Here is a 9,373-nt window from a genome sequence, read left to right as displayed (position 1 = left end):
GAAAGTCAGGTCCAGATGGCGAAAAGGATTTCTCAAAGTACAAGTGTTACAACTGCAACCAACTTGGGCACATTGCTAGAAACTGCCCGAAAAAGGACAATGTCCGAGACGAACAATTTGAATTGGTGGAATGAGGGGTACAGGGAACATCACATCCACCAGACACCAAGAATCCGGTAAGACTGTTCTAAATTATCAAATGATACTGACAAAACCCTCTGCTTTGCCCACACTCGAGTTAAGAATTGCAGATCAGATTGTCCCATTTCTAGTAGACAGTGGTGCTACTATTTCTGTGTTAAAAACGGGAGCCCTACAGTCTGAGCCGTGATTATCAGGAAGAAAAACATTTGTAGTAGGAGCGGGTGGGATTCCTTTGAGTGAATCTTTCACTGACGAGCTGCTGTGTTACCATGCAGATAGTAACACGACTCTACAACACGCCTTCCTGCTATCGCCAACCTGTCCTGTAAATCTCTTGGCTAGGGACCTAATGTGTAAGTTAGGGTTAAAATTGTCTTGTACGACAGAGGGAATTGATATAACCACGTGGGGTTTACCCGAAATTTACCCGAAAAAATCCCTTCCAGTTCTACACGCGTCTGGATGGGATGGCGTTTAGAATACTCAAATTTCTGGTTATCCATTCTGTGTGAATTAAAGTCAAATTATGACATTGTTAAGCATGTGAATGATCTGCACTGTACTGCGGGTGTTGAACCTTTTCCTGTTGATATGGAACAAATGTGTTTGTTTCAGAACAGAGATAGTGAGTCAATCTCTGTAAAAACATTGTTCGTGGGTGAACAGTGGGCCGGCTGTACAGTATATCTAGCGCCTGATCAGAATAATTGGTTCAAAGGGGATGTGCCTCACATTTCTCTACCAAAGGAAAAACATACACAGTGGAAAGACATGCTGCCTAAAAATGTCTGATTGGCAGCCTTGTGAATTTGATAACTGGGAATATTCAGAAAGCTCTAAAGTACACAAAGTGCTTGTAGATCAAAATTTCTCAGCACAGGCTGAGGTTTCTCTTTTGTCACAGCATGTAAATTTAGTAAATCAAGCTGATTTCTTGGATTCAATCAAACCATGGCTGTGGTCAAAAGATAAATATGACGTAGGTCTCATGAAGGGTGCACCCGAGTTAGTCATATCACCCAAAGGTGATTACAGACCATGCACTGTCCAATATCCTCTAAAGAAAGAGGCCCTTGAAGGTATAACCCCTGTCTTCAACAGTTTGTTGGAGAGAGGGATTATAGTAGAATGTCCAGACTCACCTTGTCGCTCTCCTATCTGGCCAGTAAAAAAAACCCATTATCCCGGGGAAACCTGCTCAGTGGAGATTCGTGCAAGACTTGCAAGCAGTAAACAAGGCCATTCATGCTCGAGCACCAGAAGTTCCAAATCCACACACCATTTTGAGTCAAGTCCCTGAAACCTCAAAATGGTTTTCTGTGATCGATCTTGCAAACGCGTTTTCAGTCTGAAAGTGCACAAAGACTCTCAATTTTGATTTGCTTTTTCTTTTCACGGGAAACTATATACGTTTACTCGTGTTCCACAGTGGTATGCTGAGTCCCCATCGTTCTTCAATGCTGCACTGAAAGATAACCTGTCTAAGTTTTCTTTCTCAGGCTGCAGCGTTCTTCTACAATATGTTGATGATTTATTGATCTGTTCGCCTGACACCTGTGTGACTGATACTATCTCTTTGCTTCATTTTTTAGCCCAGAATGGACACAGAGTGGACAAAGACAAGATGCAGCTTGTGCAATCAACAGTCACATACTTGGGTCACACTCTGTCAGAAAAAGGGAAGTCTTTAAGTGCTAAGAGAATTTCTGCTATTGTACACCGAGACCAACCACAAAGAAGCAATTACTTTCATTTCTCGGTATGACAGGATACTGTACAATGTGGATACCACATTATGCGCAGGTGTCTTCACCGCTGCATCATATGGCACACAAAAATAATTTAGTGGTTTCTTCTAAAGTCCAGTGGACTCCCGAAGGGGAGGAGTCGTTTGTAAATCTAAAAATAGCTCTACAAAACTCTCCTGTCCTGGCTTTGCCAAACCCTGAGAAACCGTTTGAACAATTTGTGGACGAAAAACAAGGATATATGACTTCTGTTCTGTTACAGGAACATGGAAACAAACTGAGGCCTGTGGCTTATTTTAGTGGTAAACTCGACACAGTGGCTCAAGGCTACCCATATTGTTTACGATAGCTGAAAAGGCTATCATATCTTCTAGAGAGATAGTGGGTTATGCTGACATTACCCTTCATGTTCCGCACGCAGTATCTATGATTCTGTTAGAGAAACAGACATCTCATCTTAGTGCAGCAAGATGGCTGCGTTATCACACGCTTCTGACAGAAATGCCAAATGTGACAGTAAAACGATGCACTGTTCTGAACCCAGCTACTCTCCTTCCCACAGAACAGGAAGGCGAACCCCATGACTGTCTGCACACATTGGATCTTGTCTGTTCACCTAGGCCTGATTTAAAAGATGTGCCCCTCGATAATGCTGATTTAATCCTGTATGTTGATGGATCTAGCTACAAGGATCCCATGGGCGTGACTAAAACTGGTTTTGCTGTTGTGACTTTGACTGACTCTTTGATTACAGGTAGCCTGCCTTCTTCTTACTCTGCACAAGCAGCTGAGCTTGTAGCTCTCACGGAGGCGTGTAAATTTGCAGCAGGCCATACCGTAACCATTTACACAGACTCCAGGTACAGTTTTGGGGTTGTTCACAGATTTGGGACATTGTGGAAGCAAAGAAACTTCCTAACGTCATCAGGTAAAGCGATTGCACACCACACTCGTGTCAGCTCTTCTGGATGCCGTTTTACTACCTAAACAAGTTGCAGTGGTACATGTTCGTGCACACACAAACGGCTCGTCCCCTGAAGCACAGGGCAATGCACGAGCTGATGCAGCTGCAAAAAAAGCTGCTAGAGACCCGACTTACTTTTCAATACAAGCCACAGTCATTGAACCTGAGGACGTGACTGCTGATGAGATTCAACAGGCTAGAACAGCCAAGGATGTAAAAGCCTGGCGTAGTTCGGGGTGTACGTTTAATGGGAAGATTTGGAAAGGCCCTGATAATAAGCCATGTCTACCTTCCTATTACTTTCCTTATTTTGCGAAAATGGCCCATGGTGTGGACCATTGTTCGAGGGGAGGAATGGTAGATGCAGTTAAACAACAATGGTTTGTTAAAGGCTTCTCAAATTACTCACAAACTTTGTCAAAAAAGTGTTTAACCTGCCTGAAGGTAAATTCAGCAGGTGCAGTTCAAAAAACCCACACACACGGACATCCAGAACCTGATATGCCATTTGATCACTTACAAATGGATCTCATTGAATTGACACCATGTCAGAAAAAGAAGTATGTGCTTGTGATCGTTGACATGTTCTCCAAATGGGTGGAAGCGTACCCAACAACTCATCAGGACACACTAACGGTAGCAAAAATCATGATGAGAGAGATTATTCCTAGATTTGGTATTCCTAGGAAAATATCCTCGGACAATGGACCCTCCTTTGTGGGAAAAATCCTGACACACATTAGTGATGTAATTGGCATGCCATTGCACAAACACTGCGCTTATCATCCACAGAGCGCAGGTTTGGTAGAGAGAACAAATGGCACAATTAAACAAAAATTGATTAAGGTCTGTCAGGAGACAGGGTTAAATTGGGTTGAAGCCCTTCCATTAGTCTGTATGAGTTTGAGACAGAGAGTGTCATCAAGAACAAAACCCTCGCCGTTTGAAATAATGTTCGGACGGCCACCAAACACGGGATGTGCTCCCAAAAGGGACACATTAGCCCTAGAAGACGATCACATGCAAAGATATTGTGCAATGCTGTGTTCTGTGTTGTCTGATGTGCACAGGAGGGTGAAGGAGTCTTTACCTAGTCCGGCAGTGATGGGACACACTGTACAACCAGGAGACTGGATCCTGACTAAGGTCTACAAGAGGGCTAACTGGAAAGCTGATCGCTGGCAAGGACCATTCCAGGTGTTGTTGGTTACTCACACTGCAGTAAAGATTGCTGAGAGGGACACCCAGTCTGGGTGGTACACTTCTTTGGGGCTTCTCCACACCGTAACTCTCCCAGATGTGGGGAAAACAGTAAAGGTGGACTCATCAGAGAACAATACGTTTCACATTGTCCACAGGCCAAGATTTGCGCTCCTTGCACCATTGAAACCGACGTCTGGCATTGGCACGAGTGACCAAAGGTTTGGCTATAGCAGCCCGGCCGTGTATATTGACCCTGTGGAGCTCCCGACGGACAGTTCTGGTGGAAACAGGAGAGTTGAGGTGCACATTTAATTCTGCCGTGATTTGGGCAGCCGTGGTTTTATGTTTTTTGGATACAATCCGGGTTAGCACCCGAACATCCCTTTCAGACAGCTTCCTCTTGCGTCCACAGTTAATCCTGTTGGATGTGGTTTGTCCTTCTTGGTGGTATGCTGACATTACCCTGGATACCGTGGCCCTTGATACATCACAAAGACTTGCTGTCTTGGTCACAGATGCGCCAGCAAGACGTGCACCAACAATTTGTCCTCTTTTGAACTCTGGTATGTCACCCATAATGTTGTGTGCATTGCAATATTTTGAGCAAAACTGTGCTCTTACCCTGCTAATTGAACCTTCACACTCTGCTCTTACTGGTGCAATGTGCAATTAATGAAGATTGGCCACAAGACTGGTCCAATTTAGCCATGAAACCTCCCACACTAAAATGACAGATGTTTCAGTTATTTTGAACCCCTGTAGATTCTGTGTCGATTTGACTCTGTTATTGTAAGTCAGACAGTAAAAACAGAATGTATTGAGTCTTTCTCAAGGACAAACAACTAAACCTAAGTTGTATCTTGATTTATATATTGTAAATACTGCTTGTACTTTTGAAGTGAAGGTGACTGATTAGTTCTGATTTACATCTTGCTATCAACACTTGCTTGAATAATATACATGCAGATGATGCTCAGGTTATGCGTTTACAATCAGGCATAACTGACACGAGTGTGGAGTACTTTCAGAAGCATGTGTGAGAATTAGAAGGTGCTGGAGCATTTCCTGTTAAGTGTACTAATCCCTCTGCTGTGTCTGTTTCTTGTGTGCAGGATGCTTCATGGGAAACAATCAGGAGGAATGGTAGAAAGGGATTTTTTTTTTATGTGGAAAAACTTGGTCATTATGAACGTGAGTGTTATAAAAACAGTGTGAACAGGGTACAGGTTCTGAATATGGTAAACAGTACCAGCAGGGCAAAGGTAAAAACAAGAATGGCAAACAAAAGGGCACAGCAGTCTCCTCCTTCAAACAACCCTCAGTGGACTCCTGGTCCCACCCAGTGGGCTCCTATGCTAATGATGGTATACCAGGTCAATCCCAAAGCTCCTCCTAATTCATGATAAAGATGCCCACACACCAGAGACCCTGAGGTGCAAATAGATTGATCCTGCTAGACTACCACCCTGTCTGACAAGTTTTCTACTTCACCTTTATTGTCTTTACAGGTAGAGGATGAAGTTTATGACTTTCTTGTGGACACTGGTGCCACATGTTGTTCCTTAAGTAGTCGTCAGTACAATAGTCCAGTCTCTAACAACAAATTAAGGTCTGTGGATATAGAAGGGGTCTCAACCAACTGTCCACCTTCTGTTATCTGTTGATACGGTTTTACAACCATTTCCTTTACTCATCGATTTGTGGTAATTACTAACTTACTTTTTAATTTGGGATGCGATTTAATGCATAAACTGGGCGTCACTATTTCCTTATTCTGAGTAACACTAATTCTGAGGCTTGTGTTTTCTCTGTTTCAAACTATCATCCACAGTTACAGGATGTACAATGCTCTTATGCTCGTTCCTATTTCATTGTAGACCACCCACAAGAACGAGGCCGGTCTTATTCCGTGTAATCATTTAAAGACACAGGAGCCAGTATTTGTAAAACAATATCCCCTGTCTGTTGATAAGGAGAGCGGAATACAACCTTCCATCTTATCATGTTTAGCTCAGGGCATCATTGTTCCTGCTGTTTCTGCCTATAACAGACCTGTGAACCCAGTTTTAAAGGCAGATGTAATCACAATACTTCTTACCTGTCTCTTACTAACGGTACACAGTTGTTGATATTTGCTTTTTTCTCTATTCCTGTACATCCTGACACACAACCTATCTTTGCTTTTACCTTTAAAAATTCCCAATCCACATGGACCCACATGCCACAAGGATTCGTTGTCAGTCCAGCAGTTTTCTCTGCTGTGGTCAGACATGCTTTGGAAGGCCTTATCTTACCTGTGGGCTCTACACTTATCAACTATGCTGACGACCTGCTGGTTGCTGCCAAGGATGAAGACACCTACTATCAAGCATCCCCACTACTTCTTCAGCACCTAGCACCAAGTGGATTTAAGGTATCACTACACAAACTACAGTATTGCAAAGACTCTGTTCAATATCTTGGCTTTACTCTCAACAAAGGCTGTAGAGGTCTCTCCAATGCAAGAATGTTGCTGAATGTTATCAGCAACATCCCTAAGCCAAAGACTGTACGTACGATGCTCAGTTTTCTGGGACTGGTGAATTACTGTAGGCAGTGGGTTCCTGATATTTCATACTACGATCAAATTCTACGTGTTCCACATGAAATTCTTAGCATTAAATTGCTGTCCTGACCCTGACCACTTCTAGTATTAGGCCAGATTTGTCACCTACTTCTCACCAAATATTACCAAATATTGTGGTTGAGGCTTCTTCTCTCCCTTACAAGTCTGAACAGGCAGCTGAACTTGTAGCATTGACACGAGCCTGCATCATTTTCTTTGGACAGGACCATTTTCACAGACTCAAGGTAGGCGTATGGGGTTGCACATGATTTTGGGAAAATGTGGTCAGAAAGAGAATTTATTTCTGCTGATAGTAAGCTCATTGCCAATTCACAGTTATTTTAACCTGTCCAATTCTGAAATTGCCAAAGGTAACGCTCTAGCTGATGCTACAGACAAACAGGCTGCTCAAGGTCTGATGGTTACAGACAATCTCTCCTTTCCTTCTACTGATGTGTTTACCCCAATGGAGCATCCACTCTTGACACACTTTTTGGATATTGCCTACCTGCAGGCACATCCTATGCAAAATGACTTGACCTTTTGGGCCAAACATAACTGCTCTCCTGGCCCTGATTGCATTATTCGTAATTCTAAGTCGCGTATTGCATTACCTTCCTCTGTTATGCCATTTCTCGTGCAACACTTTCATGGAGTGTTGCACGTGTCGAAGAGGGGAGAAGTAGGGCTGATCAAACAGCAGTTCATCCACATATTTGCTTGTAAGTTTAGGTCTTACAGGTACTTGTGCCAGAACAATACAACCACGGGCGGTAAACATGATTTCTTAGAACAGCCTTTACCAGAACAGTCTTTTACACACTTACAACTGTGGACAGCTGAAGTATTGAGCCTATTCATAGTTCATAGTAAATAAACAACGATTTAATCATTCTGTCTCGAGGAGTGACAGTCCAGTGTTTAGTCTCTATGTTAATGGTTTAACGCCTGCAGCATCTGTGAATTTCAATATTTGGGTGCAACTTTTTCAAAACCGTATCTTATTTAGTTTGCTCAGTAGAAGTGTTTCCTTATCTCATTAGTAGCTTGTGGGTGAGCCTTTTATGCCTTATGTGACACCACATGTATATTATTTGGCCTCATTGGCTGGGTTATAGTAGTGTTGGTTGTTTTCCTACAGTTGAGTTGCATGTGTCCCAATCTTATTGCCATCTCTTCCGTATGTAAATTCTTACTGTTGCTCTGATGTCTGTTGCTGGGATGGGGCATTCCATAATTCTAGTTTCAAGAGTCTTTGTTTCGTCACTCCATCAGATCAGAGGTATTTTTTACTGGAATCTGAATCCCTTGGCATTGATTGTTGACTACCATCTCAGCTGCAACAGGTTTATTTCACTTAGATCCTTCTATGTAACTGAGGATGTTGAAAGGATATTTATTTATTGTTCTCAGAAATTGCTGTTAGTATGTGAGCGGGTGGTCACTGCTTTTTTGGTGAGCTGTGATACCCAGGAATATTCTCACTTTCCTGAGATCCCATGGTGGGATGGCACGGTTGTTCTTTCTTTTCATTGTTTGCAGAATCAGCTTGTTTATGTTGCTGGGTGGTAGAAATTTGGGTTATTGTGCTCCTCCACTTGTTTGGGTACTGAGGTAATTACAGCTTCTCTTTTTGAAGCTGGAATATTTACAGACTCCCACATGCTGCTGAAGTGTTTTATGGTGATGGTGGAGAAGGTAGTAGTAAAATGGTGATGGTGGTGGGGTAGGTAGTAGTAGTGGTTGTAGTAAAAATGGTGGTGGTGTTAGTAATAGTTGTAGTGACAGTGGAAGTAATAATAGTTGTGATTGGAATCTTAGTAGTTTTAGTGGTGGCAGGGGTAATGGTAGTGGTAATAGTTGTGGTGGTTATGGTGGAGGTATTAGTAGTGTTGGTTATGGTGGAGGTACTAGTAGCAGGACTAGTGATACAATTTAAATTCCTGGAGAAAAAATAAGGTCACAAAATAAAACTTTATTAAATGAAAATGTCATTTTGCTCAAGATAAAAAAAAAAAAGTCTTACTAAGTTCATCTGTATCTTCAGGTTCTTCCTTCTTTACAGGCTTCATCTGGAAACCTCCACACTGTTGGTCCACTGAGGAGAAGAGTTCCATGACTTGTTCCACAGGGATTAAAGATCCTTCACCTGAAATTCCATCAACATGTGAAGAAGAACGTCAACAACTGGAGGAAATGTAAAATTGTGGGTTTGGTTTTCCAATCACAAATAAATCCTAGTTAGATTTGAACCTTAAATCCAGACTGGAGTGGAGCAGCACTTCTCCACAGGACAGTACGGTACAGTACAGGTTCTAATCCCACTATCCACATTCTCTTATTATTTCTACTGATTAGTGACCCCAATACTAACCACACTGTACTGTACCACACTGTACTGTACTACACTGCACTGTACCACACTGTACTGTACCATACTGTACTGTACTGTACCACACTGTACTGTACTACACTGCACTGTACCACACTGTACTGTACCATACTGTACTGTACCATACTGTACTGTACCACACTGTACTGTACCATACTGTACTGTACCGTACTGTACCACACTGTACTGTACCACACTGTACTGTACCACACTGTACTGTACTACACTGCACTGTACCACACTGTACTGTACCATACTGTACTGTACCATACTCAGGGCTCTAGAGTGCGACCTAATTTCTCAATGGTGCGACTAAA

This window comes from Trichomycterus rosablanca, chromosome 1 (assembly GCF_030014385.1).
Source record: "Trichomycterus rosablanca isolate fTriRos1 chromosome 1, fTriRos1.hap1, whole genome shotgun sequence".
Lineage (NCBI taxonomy): Eukaryota > Metazoa > Chordata > Actinopteri > Siluriformes > Trichomycteridae > Trichomycterus > Trichomycterus rosablanca.
This window is presented reverse-complemented; position numbering follows the sequence as displayed.